The sequence below is a fragment of the Pogona vitticeps genome, chromosome 5, assembly GCF_051106095.1.
Source record: "Pogona vitticeps strain Pit_001003342236 chromosome 5, PviZW2.1, whole genome shotgun sequence".
Classification (NCBI taxonomy): domain Eukaryota; kingdom Metazoa; phylum Chordata; class Lepidosauria; order Squamata; family Agamidae; genus Pogona; species Pogona vitticeps.
Genome location: NC_135787.1, coordinates 181,334,869 through 181,353,029, shown reverse-complemented (window position 1 = coordinate 181,353,029; position 18,161 = coordinate 181,334,869). Strand labels below are relative to the sequence as shown.

The 18,161-nt window shown below is 40.5% G+C and overlaps 1 protein-coding gene across 3 annotated transcripts in view; it reads right to left on the bottom strand.

Moving 5' to 3' along the window:
• Nucleotides 1-18,154, bottom strand: part of BPGM (bisphosphoglycerate mutase) — a 33,510-nt gene extending 15,356 nt beyond the window's left edge. The window contains exon 1 of one of the 3 annotated variants that reach the window (XM_072999786.2): nt 18,047-18,154. The gene's annotated coding sequence lies outside the window, so the exon portion shown is untranslated. Of the gene's footprint in view, nt 1-6,673; nt 6,801-18,046 lie in introns of those variants that run through there. The other 2 variants (XM_072999787.2, XM_020811380.3) reach the window with 2 other exon arrangements.
• Between the last annotated feature and the right edge of the window lie 7 nt (nt 18,155-18,161).

Genomic DNA, 18,161 nt, shown 5'->3' with positions numbered 1-18,161 from the left:
CCCACCTCCCCTCTGGACTAATTAGCAGGACCCCAGTAGCCTGTAGACTGGCTGAACTCAAGTGTTCCTGCCTGCTGCAAACATAGCAGCCAAAACCCCTTGCAACCAAACTGTGTAGGGACCCAACCATCCCTGTGGCTCATCACAGAAAGCCAGACACTGGACACTGCCGCGAGATGTTAAAAACTGGAAGCACAAATTAATTCACACATTCACACTCTACACATCTGCAGAAAGAAGCCAAAGGAGAATAGGGCATCTTACAGTGGTGCCCCGTATAACGAACGGTTCATTTAACGATGTATCCGCATAGCGATGAGGTTTTTGCGATCGCAAAAGCGATCGCATAACAATGTTTTCAATGGCAAAATATTGCTTTGCGATGATCGGTAAGCGTTTTGCTTACCGATGATCGCATAACGATGTTTTAAAAACAGCTGATCGGCGGTTCCAAAATGGCCACCGGAAAAAATGGCCGCCCGCAGTGTTTTCACGCCCTCTCCTCACTTACCGGGCAGTGAAAATGGCAGCCACATGGAGGATTTCTGTAGAACGGTGAGTTTTTTGCCCATAGGAATGCATTGAAGGGGTTTCAATGCGTTCCTATGGGCTTTTTTGCCCCGCATAGCGACGAATCCATATAGCAACAATTTTTTTTAATGGATTATCATCGCTATGCAGGGCACCACTGTACTTACGAAGCGATGTGCAAGTTCTAAATGCACATGCGGATGTTTGTCATATGGAAGATACTCAAAGCTCCCCTTTCAGAGACTATAGCAGATAAAAACATTTCCTTCGGCTTCAATACTTAAAGCCAACATGAGAGATCTAACCACAGGCCTAGGCCACATATTCACCGTGAGAACATCATGTGTAAACAGCACTTTTGGGCAGACATTCCAATAAAGAAAGAAGAGACATTCCAATAAAGAAGGAAGTATCCCTCTATGGGATACTATATATTGGACTGATCTACTACTATATCCAAGAAATTCAGAAATATTCATTCCGATATAAACTATATAGATATCCAAACTGGAAATGAAGGAGTGGATCCACTAGGTTGGAAAAGTACATCAGGTAATAATATAAGTTGCGTATGCTTGCCTTCAGTATATGCAACACACTTGTTCTGAACAGCAGCTCCAAAACACCTGGTTGAGATCATACCAACCAGCATCACTAATTGTTGTGCTGAACTCTGGGTGCTGTGGGAGCAGTCAGTGACAATCTGTCCCAGCTATTGTGTATCAAAGCTAAGGACTTGTTTACAACCCCATTCTTGGCTGGGAGGATAATTTTCCTTATTTTTCAGCCAAATTAACCCTTCGTGCTTTGTCCTACATTGGTGCACACGGAGAACCCATGGTGTGCAGGGGCTCTTATCCCTCAATTTGTGCCATATTTTGGGCAATATCTCAAGCAGGGCATCCCCTCTCTATGGGACCTGCAATTCTGACCTCCCCCTAAAGTTCTATGTGAAATGTGAGGCAGCCATTTTGCAACAGGCACCGAAAAAGGCTGGAATCAGCAAGACACTAAATTAAAGTTAACTTTCTTTTATACTCTACCCAATACAAAGACTAACGCCACCCCAACCCAGGTCTTCTGTGTAGGCTAACAATGCAGGAGGAGAGGTAATGGCAGCCCTTCGTCTCCAGAAAGATGCAAGCCACCTTTTCTAAGAAAGGATTTCTCTCATATGGCTTGCAGTACAACTCCAGACAAGGCTGCTACTATCAAGGTGGATTTGATTTAAAATTTAAATTTGAAATCACAATTTAAATTTAAATTGTTTGAGTTTTTTGATGATTTAAATCAAAATCAATTTGATTTTTAAAAATCCTTTATTCTTATCCATCTTGTAGCACGCCAGGCACCAAAAGCGCAAAAAGTCTATCAGTTCTTTCTTCTGTACTTTCAATCATCTACAAAAAATATTGCCTTTCCTGTGGATGCACTTCGAAGTTAAATCAGCCTAAAATATATCTACCCTTTCCCAGGAGCTCTGAGTTTCTCCACTGTAAAGAAGCGTTCCATCTATGTTCTATTCAGAGAAGATGCTACATATTTTGTTATCATGAAAGATTTCCTTCTGCATCATCCCAATTTATGCAGCACAATACTCTGGGATTTCAAGAGTGTTAACTAGCTATAGGAGACAAGCTAAGATAAAAGTTAACTTTTTCTTTCAGTGAAAAGAAATTCTTCGAAGTTCTTACTGCAATCACCAAATGGGAAAGATAAGGATGCAAATGGCTCATTCAGAAGATTGCTTTAAACAAGGACAAAATGGATCAGAATGATGGAGATCTGTGAATCCATCTCTGTTGTATTTACTTTCAGAGCAAAGCTACGAAAAGGTCTTTATGGCCTCTTTCCAACTCATAATGTACATACACAATTCTCCCAATTAAAATTGCCCCTGCCTCCAAAAAGCTGACACTTACATCCTTATCTTTACAAGTAATTATCACTGGTACCACTAGAATAAAAGGACATTTTTAACTTATGGTGAATTTAGCAGGATCTCCAGAGGTATGTGATGCAATTTTAATACACAGCATAAATAAAAATAATCAACTCAAACCTTCCCACTTTGTATATCTGGCTAAATTCAGAACCCCCAACCTCATCACACTTCACTCATAGTAAGACTAAAAACTCTCAGTCAGAACTAAAATTCTGATAAACTCAGAAATCAGAAAAACATTACCACTCACTGCAGCAGTTCAAAATTCCCTCGGCTAACCAAGGAAAGATACGATGCCTCACAGTGAAATTAAATACACACAGTAACTGCCAAGTTCTGCAAGGTTAACCTTTAACGCTACACAGGTCCTAAAAGCTCAATTTCATTTCCCCCTGCTGGCTTCAAATAAAAGCAGACTCCTTAAGGGAAATCTAAGATTGACTTTTCACTATTGTATTTAAGTCTATAAATGCTGCTAGTCCTCCTACAGATAGGTCCTACTTCTGTGTCTTTATGCAGAACTTTTAGACATTGAATCCTGACCCTCTTTTATCTCTGTGCCAATAAAAGTTTCACTTGCTTAATTCTCTGGTGTTGGACAAAAAGAAATTGGAGCCATGGAGGTAACAGATTTCAACTACAAGTTTTTTAAAAATGTGTCGGCAAAAGTAGGTTGCAATCCACAAAATCTCACATTGAAATAAACCTGCTAATCGCAGACGGGTCATGCTACTTTTGTTTTTCCCCGCACTGGTGCCCATCATGCAAGGAGAATTGTCATCATAATGTCAGGTAAGTGGAAATTCTATTCAATGTTTCCTGTATCACTAAATCTTTACTTTGCGGGGGGGGAGGAGTCTTATATTGAATATCTGCAGAGGAAGAAGAAGCAGCCTTCAATTCTGACTGATGGCGACAATTTTCAGGGTTTTCTTGATATAAAGTACTGAGAAGTGGTATACCATTCCTTTCTTCTGTGGGTGTCCTGGGACTGTGCAGTTTACCCAAGGCCACACAGGCTGGCTCTACTCAGAGGAGGAACAGTAGGGAATTGAACCCCCAAACTCTGGCTCTGCAGGTAACTCACTGAGCTATCCAGTCAGCTGCTTAAACAAAAAAGAGCAAGCAAATTGAGCTTTAAGTGTTCTGCTGAATCATCTAGTTACCTAATTGTCCAGAATACTTTAAAACTAGGAATCAATCAAGGACAGAAAGCAAAGACTAATTGGCTCAATCAAATGAGGCACACACGTTAAATGTTCCTCTTGTTTCTACTATTCAGGGAATAAAAGAGAGCTTCCGGGTGTTCCCTTTTGTTTGCTGGAGAAAACAACAAGGCCAAACCAGAACAAACCACTTCTGAAAAGAAAATCAGTGCAAAACTACCACAATAAAGGATTCCTCTCAAGATACTATTCCTGAAGAAGCTGGGGGGTTATATCCTTGAGTGTAGGCCAAAGGATACTTGATTTCCTCTCTAACCTGCCCCACAAATTATGCACTCTAAACAACAGAAAATACATTTACTTTGTAACTACTGGACATCTTATTCCTAATGAACTGACTCTTGTTTCCTTCCGCACTCAAGGGATTAATGCAAGAACAGTCAGGGCTCCTGCATTTTCATCCTTGAATTAGTGTGTTTATTGTATGTTAGCCCACCCTTCCACAATGAAGTTCATGGCAGTGTACTTTCTACCCATTTTATCCAAACTACCAGAAGAGGAGCATTCTTCATTCTGGGCACAGAGATAGGTTTGCTCTACTTTTTAAAGGAGTCTTTAAAAAAAAAAAAAGCAGGCTGAAACAAGAGAGATCTTTTATACACTGATGAGAGATAAAGCATAGGGAATCTATATTCATTCATGGTTGATGTGACTAGCAGCGAGAGGAGGCATTTTTCTGCAAAACACCTACAGTTTCCAAACAGGACTTTCAATCAATGATACCTTAACTACTGATTTTCACGAATGATAATAAGGACCTTTTCTACAGAGATTTGATTACCATGCCAATGGTGACTGTGCAGATACAAGCACTTCTGGATCATGCTCTTGCCTACAAAGCTAACACAGACTTGGCAAAGCCCAAGGTCTTTTACACAACATGACAGCCATCCATCTCTCATGTCAACAAATATCTTACCATTATTAGGCCATCAGACTATGAATTACAGTTCTGGAAAGATACTCTATACTGAAGGCTCCTCTCCTGAGAATTAACTCACAGACTTTTTTTTTGATCTGCTGTAGCTGCTTCTCTTAATGTTGGTTCTATGCAGCTTTAGAGGACTTTAATTTTTTAAAATTGAAAAAGGTGTCAGATATGCTGGCATCTTCAAAGAAGAACAAGAGGTAGTGTACCCACAGCATCTGTTGCTGAAGTCCATTATACAGAGATGTGCGCCCATACTAGCCCACCGTGTACATATGACAGAGCAAAAGCAAGACCTTGCAATCAGTTATCAGATGAACTAATTTTTGAAAAGATTAACTGACATAAAAAGTTGCCCCAAACAGTTGGAATAATGTAAATCTATTATTTTTAGGAAACTATTCATACAAGATATATATATATATATATATATATATATATATATATATATATATATATATATATATATATATAGCAAGCACTATCTGTTAAAAAAGCATGCAGTCTCCCTCATAGAAGGAATTATTCTATTAAAAAAGCATACAGGTCAAGCCTGAACCAACTCTGGAGGCAAAAATGTTGAATCTGAGGCTGTTCTACTTTGAGCAAATCATGAGAAGGCAAAATTCTATGGGAAAAAGACAATAATGCTGGGAAACGTTGAAGATAGCAGGAAAAGAGGAAGACCAAATAGAAGATGGGCTGACTCCCTAAAGGAGGCTACAGCACTGAGTTTACCAGAGTGGAGTGGAGCTGTTGAGGACATTCTGGAGATCTCTCATTTATAGGATTACCATAAGTTGGAGCTGACTTGACAGCATAGAACAACATACATAACTATGAACACAATTATTCTCATTGACCTAGAAATACTGTTTTCATCAATATGCATGTTTAACCTATCTGCTCTCAGCAGACATGTCGCAGAGTTGCAACTCATTATCAGTTGATTGAGTTATCTTCAAATGAGGTTATATGTGAGTATCTTATTTTTCAGGCTGCAAGATGTTATCCATTACAAGGGGAATTCAATGAACTGCTGGAAAGAAAGCTCAGTGGTTTAGGCATACAGCTGCAGAGCCAGATGTTGGGAGTTTGATTCCCCCCCTGTGCCTCCTTGACATAGCCTGGACTCAATGATCCATAGGGCGCCTTCCAGCTCTGCAGTTCAAAAATGATTACAACACATGATGGAAGAATGCTTCTGTGCCTTCTCCTTTTCAAAACTAATCCTTTGATTCTCCTGACAGGATAATGCTGGCCTACAATGCAAATACCTATTGAAAGGGAAATGTCCTGCTCTGGAATTTTTTAACAGGAGGTTTGATTTACAGAAATCAGCATCAGGAAATCAATATAATCCCCTAATTGTCTATAGAAGTGTAGACCAAACTGCTGCTAGGGCCACAGAAGCAAAGATTAACACAAATCAAATATTAAAATTGAAGCACAGGGTCGCTGTAAAAATAACATAAATTAAATGTTTTAATTAAGAACTCACAAGTGCAAAATATTACTGCCAAGACTTGCAGTCCAAAATTCGCCCAAGTCCTACTGTTTCAAACAAAACATACGTTTGTTCCATATATTTATTTATAGCTAAAACAAAAATATACTGACACGTGCATTTAATCCACGGCTAGGTACCAAAAGCAAATCACAAGGGGACCCTAACACTCATACCATTGCATGTCACATCTCAGAAATCTGCTCCCAAAATAACTCTACACTTTCAACCACCTTTTTAGCTGAGCCTTAAAAAGAAAAGCATCAGGTAAGGAGAGCAGAACAGCAGCCAAACATCTTGGGCAAATCTAGATAGAAAACACACTTCAGGCTCGATAAAACTCTTTTATTTTATTTTAAATACGAACATGCCGCCTTTCACTTTGTTTTCTCCTAAGGCGGCTTACAAGCATTCAAATATTCCAATTTTACAGGCAATTATCTTTTGCTGAATTATTCCTCTTTGCATTGCTCTAGTTTACCTACAATCTGCGGGCCAATTAAAATAAAACACAACCATACTAGCTTATTACTTACTTCGAAACTCCAGAGGCTTAAAAACAAAATAACACGCCGCCACCCCTCCGAACGCAACTGAACTAACCGATGCAGAGCGGCACCTAAGAAAGGAGAAAGAATGACGTCACTCAATTTCTGCCTATGATTGGAGCACCGGGGTGTCTCTCATACGCCAGTGCCAGCCGGTTTCCTATCAGAATGAATTTAGGAAAGGCCGAGGAGGCTGGATTAGGGGATGTAGCCAATCTTAACTCCGCTCGACTGCTCTGTACTACGGCAGAAGGAAGATGGGGTTGGATAGGCTGAGGAGAAGATTGACGCGGCCAAGAGCCAATGGAGAGTGTTATTTACTACTCGTAGCGAGCGGGAGGGTTCGGGCGAGGTAGGGTTCGTGCCAGTTCCCACGTTTCCCCGAGAAGCGCGCAACCCTGTGCGTGTTGATTCAGACGTAATTCCGTTGAGGTCAGCGAATGCGCTCCGCAGTAAGCAGTTTTAGGATTGGATCCCTACGGAGGGGAAACTCGAGAGTTTTGACACAATCAGCCCCAAAGGCAGCATGTTATCTTTTCACCCGGTCTGCAGCCATGCAAAAAAACAGAAAGACTAAATCACTGGTTCTTAACCTTGGGTTACTCAGGAGTTTTGGACTGCAACTCCCAGAGGCCTTCACCACCAGCTGTCCTGACTGGGGTTTCTGGGAGTTGCAGTTCAAAAGCATCCGAGTAACAAAGGTTAAGAACCACTGGACTAAATCATTGTAGCACCTGAAAACCTGACCTCTGTATTTTAATGTGAGCTTTGGTGGATCAGGGCCATTTACTCAGACATAAGAGTGAGACTCTATTACTGTCCTCTTTATCCGTCACTTCATGATGAGACAGCAAGTAGACATCCTTCAGTCTCGAGAGACTATGGTATCATGCTCTGTATGGAGGACTTGGAACAGCGTCTAGTGTGGCTGAGGAGGCCAATTCGAGAGTGACAATCCTTTCCACACTGAAGACAAATACAATCTGTCCCCTGTCCAGCTCCCTGATTTGGCTGCTTTCGGGACTGCCTCTTTGCATCGGCCTGCTGGACAAGGGACTCTTCAAATTGGGAAAGGCTGTGATGCACTACCTGCCTCCAGGCTGAACGCTCAGATGTCAAGGTTTCCCATCTGTTGAGGTCCATTCCTAAGGCCTTCAGATCCCACTTGCAGATGTCCTTGTAACACAGCTGTGGTCTCCCTCGGGGGCGGCTTCCCTGCACTAATTCTCCATACAGGAGATCTTTTGGAATCCGACCATCAGCCATTCTCATGACGTGCCCAAGCCAACGTAGACGGCGCTGTTTCAGTAATGTGTACATGCTAAAAAATCCAGCTCGTTCTAGGACTACTCTATTTGGAACTTTGTTCTGCCAGCTGATACCAAAAATGTGTCAGTGAGCATGCATATGGAACATGTTCAGCTTCCTCTCCTGCTGTGCACAAAGGGTTGAGGACTCACTGCAGCACAGGAGTGTGCTCCGGACACAGGCTCTACAGTCCTGGATCTTGGTCTATGCCTTCAACTTCTTATTCAGCCATACTCTCTTTGTGAGTCTTGAGAACATGGTAGCTGCTTTCCCAATGCGTTTATCCAGCTTGACATCTAGAGAGAGGGTGTCAGAGATCATTGAGCCAAGGTACACAAAGTCATGAACAACCTCCAGTTCTTGCGTGGAGATGGTAATAGAAGGAGGTGAGTCCACACCCTGGCCCATGACTTGTGTTTTTTTCAGGCTGATTGTTAGTCCAAAGTCTTGGCAAGCCTTGCTAAAATGATTCATGTGTTGTTGGAGGTCTTCAGCAGAGTGATCAACAAGTTGTTGCCCACTTTGCTAATCAGCATATGCACATAGTCAAATACTTCTAATTCATAAGCATAAAAGTACTCAGCCTTCTTGACCATGGTATATAGAAAAAGCACATACCATACAGATATATGTGCTAGTGGAAGCCGCAATAAATGTAGCAAAATGTGTGTAATCCAAACCTTGGGAGGATCACAGCGTTTCTCATGAAAGCCCTCCAATATAGTACTGTATGCCCCATTATCGCAATTCCTTTCTTTTACTGCATCCTGTCCATCCAGTGATACTTGCATTTTTAATAGGCATTTATGCAGAATTTGTGCCAAAATAAAGATGCAATGCAGGTTTAGAACTTTCACATTCTGAGATGAATTTGAATGGAGAATTAAAATGGCATGGGTTTATTGTTGTTTATTTCATTGTTTTCAACATCTGATTTATATTATTTGATTATCTTTTTTGCATATGCTGGGTTTGGGGTATATGTTTAATTCATTATTTGGGGAGTTTTTGGATTATTTATTTATTTATTTATTTATTTATTTATTTATGTGAATTTCGTTGTATGGGTATACTGTGTATATACTTACAATGACAATAAATTATATTATTATTATTATTATTATTATTATTATTATTATTATTATTATTATTATTATTATTATTATTATTATTATTATTATTATTATTACTATTACTATTACTATTATTATTATTAATTATTATTATTATTATTATTATTATTATTATTATTATTATTATTATTATTATTATTATTATTATTGTGTTTGCTAGATAAGTACATTTTTGTCAACTCAATTAGTGTTACTGCCTGATGGCAAGAGTGCGTTTATTGGGGGAAATACCACCATCCCACTTACATAGACATATAAACTACCAGGTACAGTATGTGTATTTTTTTTAATCTGGGAAAAAAACAGACTTGAGATAAAACACACAAAAAGCTGGACAGCTTGTTTGAATATGTTCTTTATTTTTGTTGTTTTAAAAAGACATCAGATGTCCCAGAAAAAAATATTGAAAACATCAGCCAAACATTTCAAATATATCATTGTTGGTAAAGAAGTGTTGCCCTGCCATAGTTCTTTAATTACCACGTTTTCCCAAAAATGATACAGAGTCTTATATTAATTTTTGCTCCAAAAAACATATTAGGGTTCATTTTCAGGGGAGGTTTTTTTTCACGTACAACAGTCTACATTTATTCAAATACAGTCACTTCTTCTTCTTCGGGTTGCTGCATAATGGCGGTGGGCAGGGTTTCATTTAACTGGGGCTTATTTTTGGGGTAGGGCTTATAGTACTTCGAGCATCCTGAAAAATCATACTAGGGCTTATTTTCAGGTTAGGTCTTATTTTCAGGGAAACAGGGTAGCTAACAAGCTACCAAATAATTTAGTACAGTACATTTACTTTGCTGCTTTAGCCACAAGAGGTCAACCTTTGACTAACTTGAGGAAGAGAAAAGGAAAAAGTTTACTGTAATTTTCAGTGCCTTTTATGTGAGAGCATGTCTCAAGGCAAATGCTTGTTTCCCCTCTTGTATCAACAGAAGTCTTTCAGTGCTATACAGTATGCACAAAACACTGGAGCAATCTCATATCAGAATAAAGAGACAGCCATCTGGCCCCTGCGACTCAATTTCTAGGCTTTGCTTCTGATTATATGTTAGCTGTACATTGCCTTGTTTGCCCTATACTGTACTGTGCCACAGCTAATCTTAATTTTGTGTTAGTACATAAATCATAAAGAATATTTATTATTCCATGGACTAGTAGACCATTCTTTACATTATTTTGGTTCATGACCATTTATCATGTCTCCAGAAGTGATATGCGATCGTAGATTATACATTGATTCTCAAACAACTCCCCACACATATTCAGTTAACAGAGGTTGAAGAGTCACATGGCCCAGCACTCTCTGAAACCAATGTGCCACTCTTTGCAAATTTCTTGAATACTGTGAATCCCACTCTTTCGAAACAAATGCATAGGTATTAAAAATAAACTGGAGCTACTGCTTTTTAAATGTTTATCTTGAGTATAATAACATATTGTGAGGTTAACTATATGCTTTGCACGAAAGAAAGACAGCCATATTGGACATTAATACAGTAAATCCAAAATCAATATTCAAGCAGTGCATTTATCAGCTCAGCAAAGGGAGACCCAGAGGTTGGGAGTTCAATTCCCAATTATGCCTTCTAGGAGAAGAGCCAGCCTGTGTAGCATTAGGCAAGCTGCACAGTCTTAGAATGCCCCCAAGGGAAAGGAATAGTATGCCCCCATTTAACAGATAGAGAACAATGTTTAGCAATATGTAATGGGTGACAGGTTGATAGGCTATCAAGATCCGTGGAAGAAAATAAACACGTTACATGAAGTTACCTTTGTTGGTTGTTTTTCTGCAAAATGACAGCCCTGCTAATTTTAGGTCTTCTTTCATTTTGGGATAGCTTGATAATATTTGTTATGTTGACTTTTTATTATGGATTTTACTGTTAACCACTTCAAGCCTGTTTTTAATTGGAAGGTGGGGAACATACACTATAAATGAAAGTATAAGATGTTCATTGGTTGAAGACACACAAAATAGGGTGTATGTGTGATGGGTTTGTGTTGGAAGGGCATCCCAGAGTCATGGTGTTATCACAGAGAAGGACCTGTGTGTTGTGCTTTGTTGTAGTCACCAGATTGTGAGGGTTCTGGTTCTCCTTTTGGTGAATCTGCTGCAGGTTCACCCTTCAGTTTGGTAAGTAATGACACCTTCTCGTGGTTCAAACGCTCAGCATTTATTTCCAGAAGATATAAGCAATTATTAACATCAACCTGAACCGTTAACTTCTCCTCATGTAAAGGGTTGAGGAAGGGGTTACATTCTTGAGTCACAAATGAATTGCCTGCAAGAAAGGCTAATTGTCCATGACCCATCTCTGGGTCAAATGCCATCAATGCTGCTTCTAGTGGAATTGGCAACAGGAAAACCCCTCTCTTTCGGACATCTCCAAACCCGACTGTTCTGTTTCCTGGCTCTTCCATAGTTCCCGTTCTCTCCACTGCTTTTTGCCCCAGTAAAAGGGTTTTTGGGGAATCATCTCGCATCTCCACCTCTCCTCTAGGTACCATGAGCTTTTCCCATCTGTGAGTCCATGGATTTTCTAACCAGACCCATTCCCACCCAGGGGGAAGGATCTTCTTCTTTCTTTCCAACTCAACCCCTCCAGTCTACTACCCCTACTCCTGAGGACTCTGACTTATCTATCTTCTTCCCCTCCTCCCCCTTTGTTCCCGCCTTTTCTGACTGTTTCGCCACCTCCTTTAATTCTTCACCAACTTCTCCCCCTGCCTTCTCTTCCTCTCTTTTTCTCCAGAAGAGCTCATAAATTTTCTTGAGGCTGTAGTTCTGCTGGTGGAACGAACAGCACTTGGGCAGGGATGTCCTCGGGCTTGCCAGCCATCTCGCACACATCAGAAACTAATTAATCTTTTCCTTTGGCTTCTCTGAAAGCAAGATCTCACCTCTTGTACTGGATAGCTCAGTGGTCTATGTATATGGCTATGGAGCCAAAAGCTGGGAGTTCGATTCCCCAGTGTGCCTCCTTGACAGGAGCTGGGCTCAATGATCCATAGAATCCCTTCCAACTCTGCAGTTCCCAGATATTATTATTATTATTATTATTATTATTATTATTATTATTATTATTATTATTATTATTATTATTATTATTATTATTATTATTATTATTATTATTATTATTATTATTATTATTATTATTATCACCATCATCATGGAAAAACTGTTCAGATGTAAAGGAAACTATAACTAAGTCTCCTAGATTAATCAAAATTGCAGTTGATTTCTGAAAAAAAAATTGGTATAACAGAGACTGGGCCAGCTTGGGAGTCCCAGTCGCAGGAGTCTCCCAGCCCAGTTCTGAGTACTATAGAAGATTTTGCATATGCTCCAAGACCCATGATTCTTCTAGAGGAACCATGGAAAAGAAAGTGTAATAGGGAAAGGAAGCATTCCATCATGTATAGGCAGATTGTTAATTGGATGTGCCCATATGTAGAAATTTCTGTTGGTCACTCTGCACTCAGCTCAAGCAGTTCCTCCCAGTGTAACAAAGTGTTGCTTTGTGCTCCCAGCCTTTCTGGTTGTAGTCAACATTTTGAACAGATGACTGCACTGTGGGAAGGAATCTGGCGAAATGTTTCTTATTAAGCATCAGTAAGCAAAAAAATGGGCACTACTTTCCAGCCTTATATTTATGATGCATAACAAAGTGCACATTCACCCTTGAGGCCATTTGGAAGAACAGTTTCCCTAGAGGTACAATAAATTATAATTGATTGTACAGCTGCTTAAGTGGCCAGCCAAGCAGGGAGACAGTGGAGATCCTGGTGCCGTTGATCGGAAGAATTGAACCTTTGTGGTGCTGGGACGCATGAATTGAAAGTCTGGTCCCGGGGGCTCATTAGGTTCAGCTGAGACGGGGATATATGGGTATTCATTTATGAATATCCCTATCTCTAATTATACTGTAATTAATAACTCAGAGATCACTGTTCTTTTCCTGCCTTGGATATGTGGTTAAACAACCTTGACATTAGTTATGAATAAGTGTGAAAGTTTGAGAGGGAGGAGGAGGAATGGGCCTCAGAGAATGACCTGGCTTCCGAGGCCATCTCCACTCCAGTTCTTTGAATTGCACACAGGCAGGCGGCAGATGTCTACTGAGGCCAATTGTCCTGCTGTGATATTTCCATATGTTAAAAATACAGTTCATCTAACAACAATACAGTGTCAAGAGTAAAGAAAGCTGGGGGGGGGGAACCTGATTCATTTGAAATATGCTGGGGGCGGGGAGCTTCCTGGACACTCTGAACTGCCAGAAAGGTGAATTAGAGCCAATCAACCGTGAACTATCTTTGGAGGCAAACATGTCGAAAAACTGAGGCTGCCCTACTTTGGGCTCATCATGAGAAGGCAAGACCATAGTGCTGGGAAAGGTGGAAGGTAGCAGGACAAGAAAGAGACCAAATATGAGATGGGGGTCACTGACTCCCTAAAAGAGCCCACGGGCTCAAGCTTGAGTTGAACAAAACTATCAAGGACGGGACATTTTGGAGAACGCTTATTTGTTGGGTTGCCATAAGTCAGAGACACCATATCATTCCTTCTGTAAGGCAAATTGGCCTACTCTCATGTGATGGGTGGTTTCAAGTGCCATAACCCCAAAAGCATAGCTAGTTATCTACTTATAATGATTAGGCAACCCCTGGCACATTGGAAGGGAGCCACGGACTGGAAACAATTCTTCACACCTTATAAGACTCGTTATGCAATCCTTATACAAGCCTATATTTCTTTCATTTGGTGTTTATGCCCATGGCCAAAAAATGGTTGAGCATGCCTGGACTAGATCATGACATTTGCGGTTCAGTGCATCTAGAAAGTACTGTACCAAGTTAGGAAAGCCTGCTTTAAACCATGGGAGGGAAACCTTTCTCCTGACATTTTAATGCAAGGAAATGTGGAAATCAATTTATTTATTTATTTACTTACTTACTTATTTATTTAATTTATACCCTGCCTATCTGGCCTAATAGACCACTCTAGGCGGCTTCCAGTATAGGATAAACAATAAAATAAGCAAAAATTACATAAATCATACTATAACACACACAATACAAGGATAGAGTAGAAAATAAATAGAAGAAGAGTAAACAGAAAAATCAGGAATTAGCTGGAGGGAAGGCCTGGATGTATAGGCATGTTTTTAATTGACTTTTAAAAGTGCCCAGAGTGGGGGCCTCTAATAATCACAGTAACAGGGGCTGAGGGTTTGAACTGAACTGCTGTTTGTCGCCAACTTTTCATGGCAGAATAGAATTTGCTCCTGTGTACAGTATGTCCTGGACTGGTTCCAGACATGATGTGGCAAGAGAAGAGAGCCAAGAGGTTCCAAAAAGCAGTATCTTCTTTGCTGGAAAGGCAATTCCCTGTTCCCCCATTGCTTGGTTTGGTTTGTTCCACTATTTAGATTCTTGTACTTCTGCACATGGAGTACTTTGCTGATATGAAGAGAAATGTGCAGCATAGTGGATATTTCCTACTTTGTTTTCTCAGATCTGCTGTAAATACGTTTCATCCTTTCTCCTTTCCCTTCCACTGGGAAAACTCCCAGTTGCTTACACCATGAATGCCATCAGCTAACTTTGCAAAGAAGCACATTGTATGGGGGGGGGGATGAAGAAAAGAAAGTACTGTAACAATACATTTTGATTAGAAAGGCATTCTAAAATATTGAGTTTAGGATGGGAAAGATAGAGATAGAAAACTGGAAATGCATGAAAATAAATAGGCATGAAAAACATAGTGTGTAAAATTTTCTGTAGCATTGGTGGATTAGAACTTTAAAGGCCCTTCTCAATAGCTATTTCATAGTCCTGTCATTCTAAAAATTAAGGAGTCCATGTACTCCTGATCATATTTCTACTCATTTTACAGGCTGTGCCCTTTAGGGTTAACTTCCCTACTGTCATGTTCCTGAATGGAGTCTTCACCCCATTCAAGTTGCTTTTACTGTATTTCATCTTCTCTTTCCTCTCCTGGGGAAGGCTCAGTGTCATCGTGGCTATGCTGCAGGTGTAAACAATGGTGTCGTATTGCACCCAAGTCTCCCAGTGTTTTCCAGCCAAGACACTCTTTCTGCATTTGCTTCCCTGTGTCCCTTGAATGACCAGCTGTAACAATCTGCACTTTTCATTTTGGATTTCATTACTTAGGGTTTTTAAAATACATTTTGTCTTTTATTATTTCTTTCAGCATTTCTTGGTCTCTATTCATTTGCCTTAGTACTTTTTTAAAGGCCACCCTAACAATTTATAAGCTCTTCGGTGTTTCTTGTGTCTGGAAGTGGCAAAAGCTTTGTTTTTTTTAATTGAAGATTTTTGAATTCTTTCATTTCCAGAACAGCAATTTTACCTTGCATCCACACGAAGAATGGGGAGCCCATTCCACAGACAGAACTACTGCTGCATCAGTTGCTTTGCACTTTCTCAGCACATAGGGTGGGAGGTAGGGGGAGGTGTTTCTTATCTTTTTGTGTGTGTGTGTTTAAAACAGTTGGAGATCTTTTCATTGGTGGGAAATTCATGGAAGTCAGGCTAAAGATGCTGCTTCATGTTGAAGAGAAGGACTGGCATCAAGGGTCTCCACCGTAGACATCTGCTTGGGGTTCATATTACCTTTAGGTTTTCCTGCACATCTTCCCTGCTATTCTATTGTTGTTATCTGTTGTCTTCAAGCCATGCACGCAGTCTCCTCCTCCCTTGTTTGCTTTCTCCTCTCCCTCTAGGCAGGACAGGGAGAGGGCAGCACTGTGGCAGAGGGGGAACCACTCTGAGAAGCAAGAACCAGCACCATTTATTTTAGTGGGAAAATAAGATCTGTGCTGTAGTCTCTTGTACCAAAATCAAAGGGACGCTTAAATTGGCTATATTGGGGATGGGTGGTGCCTGCAGTATGAAATGTGTATGACTTGTTACGTAATGATGATTTGGATTTCCTGGAGGACATGTGTGTCCACAAATAAAAATGATATACAATAATAATATTTAGAGATCAGGAGACCACAGCAAGGTAGGGAAGTCTATTATAGAGTAAATGTTTTGCACTTTGGCAAGGAGACAACCGCAGCTTATTTTCACAACCAGTTAAAGTGCAATGACTCTTGGAATAATGGTAGAAAAGAAGGTAGGTAGTGATTTGTTCCATGATGGAGAATATCATCATCTTTGGGAAAGAGAATAGATTGCTGCTGCTTTGGTCTATTTTTAAAGCTCATACTCCTCTGGACAAGTTTAAACTAAAAAAAATGCATCAGTGATAGAGGGTTTATGTTTATTTCTTGATTCTTAATGGATGGGGTCTCAGCCCTCTGGTTGTCTTGGCTGATTTGCATGCCAGGAAATTGCTTCATGCCAACAGTGGGTTTAAGCCACAATCATCTGGCAAACAGAAGAAACTGTATCACTGATAATAATTAGCTAGCACTGGGAGCTCCAAAATTGAATTACATGCTTCAATTACTTAATTTTAACCAATAATATTTTAATTAAAGTATTTACAGATATGAAATCAACACGTAAATGAAATGTGACTGGCATAAAACTACAGTAATTGGAAATGGAAATGTTATCAGCCTTTGTGTAAGAAGATAAATCAAACTGAGGAACTATGTTTATACCCTATTTTATAAAATCCAGAACTTCTCCCAGTGTACTCAGCATATTATGTGACATAGAAAAGCTTTTCTGTTTATACCCTATTTTATAAAATTTATACCCTATTTTATAAAATCTCTGTAACCACAGAAATATTTGTGGCTGCCCATCATGTAAGTCTTCAAAAACAAACATTTGTTTATTCTCTACTACTGCTGGACAGAATAATGAATGGGAACATTCTCTCCTGTTGCTGCACTGATGTCAACAGGATTATGGGCAATCAGGAAGCTGATCTAATATGCCACTGGTCCCTGCCACTTTGGGGCTAGTTAAATCTGAACTTGGAAAAGTTTTGTAGTTTTTTGGTCCCGAGTTCAGTTCTCAGAGTGTCTGCGCCAGCGCGATTATGCTGGCTGGGAGATTCGATGGGGGCTGCGGCCCAAAAGGTAGCCTGTCTAATTTCTCATTTAAATAAACATTTGTTGTATTGTAAGATATTTTGTCTCAAGGATAGCAAATGTATGTTCAAGCCACTTGCTTGCTTGCTTACTTACTTATTTGACTTCTATACCACCCATCTGTCCAGAGGCCACTCTGGGTGTTTTACAGCAATAAAAATAACTACTGTATGTTAACAGCTATGTCAAACCTATATTAAGTCAGAGTGGGCCTGTTATAGATGAGATGCTCTGAATGCAAAACGCCCTACACTCTTTTTAATCTCCCTTGTGCCATCTGTTCCAGATCTTGACAACAGCACTGACAGAAAAAGAAATAAAGAAACAAAAAAGCCCAGTGGTCCTTGTAAAGGCAAGGGTGTATGAGACCTTTATTTGACTACTGAGAAAAATGCAAAAAACTAAAAAAAAAAACCCTAAAAAATCAGCTAGCTTTCGAAGTAGGGGGTCCTCATCAGGCTGACTACCAGAGGTCTGTGTGTCCGTTGCAGAAAAAAAAACCAGGTGCTCCTAAACTTACATCTGCCTTGTTTAAAAGCGTATTACAATATAAGGCTGCCCTCTTAAGTCAGGGGTGCAGGTTTCAGACTCTGTCCCCAATACGAAAGCCTGGAGCCCCCTGGTGCGGTTTTGCTCCCTTTCATAACACCGGGCATAGGAGCGAGAGGAGCCAAATCCTCTCTATAGACATCCGCCCAGACCTGAGGCAAAGCTCCCCTTTCTGCAACGCCCCGCGCGATGCTCTCCAAGCTTGCGCGTTCTCTGCGCGCTTGCGGGAAGCGTCCACCCCACTGAGCCTGCCAGCAAAAGAGCGCCGCGTTGCAACGCCTTCGCCTCACCTTTTGCCGGGCCTCGCCTGCAAAGCCACGACCGAGAAAGAGCGGGTCTCTCGCCGCCGCCGCCGCTCCTCCTCTTCCTCTCCTCCCCTTCTCGGCGGTCCCGGCCGAGGCGTGG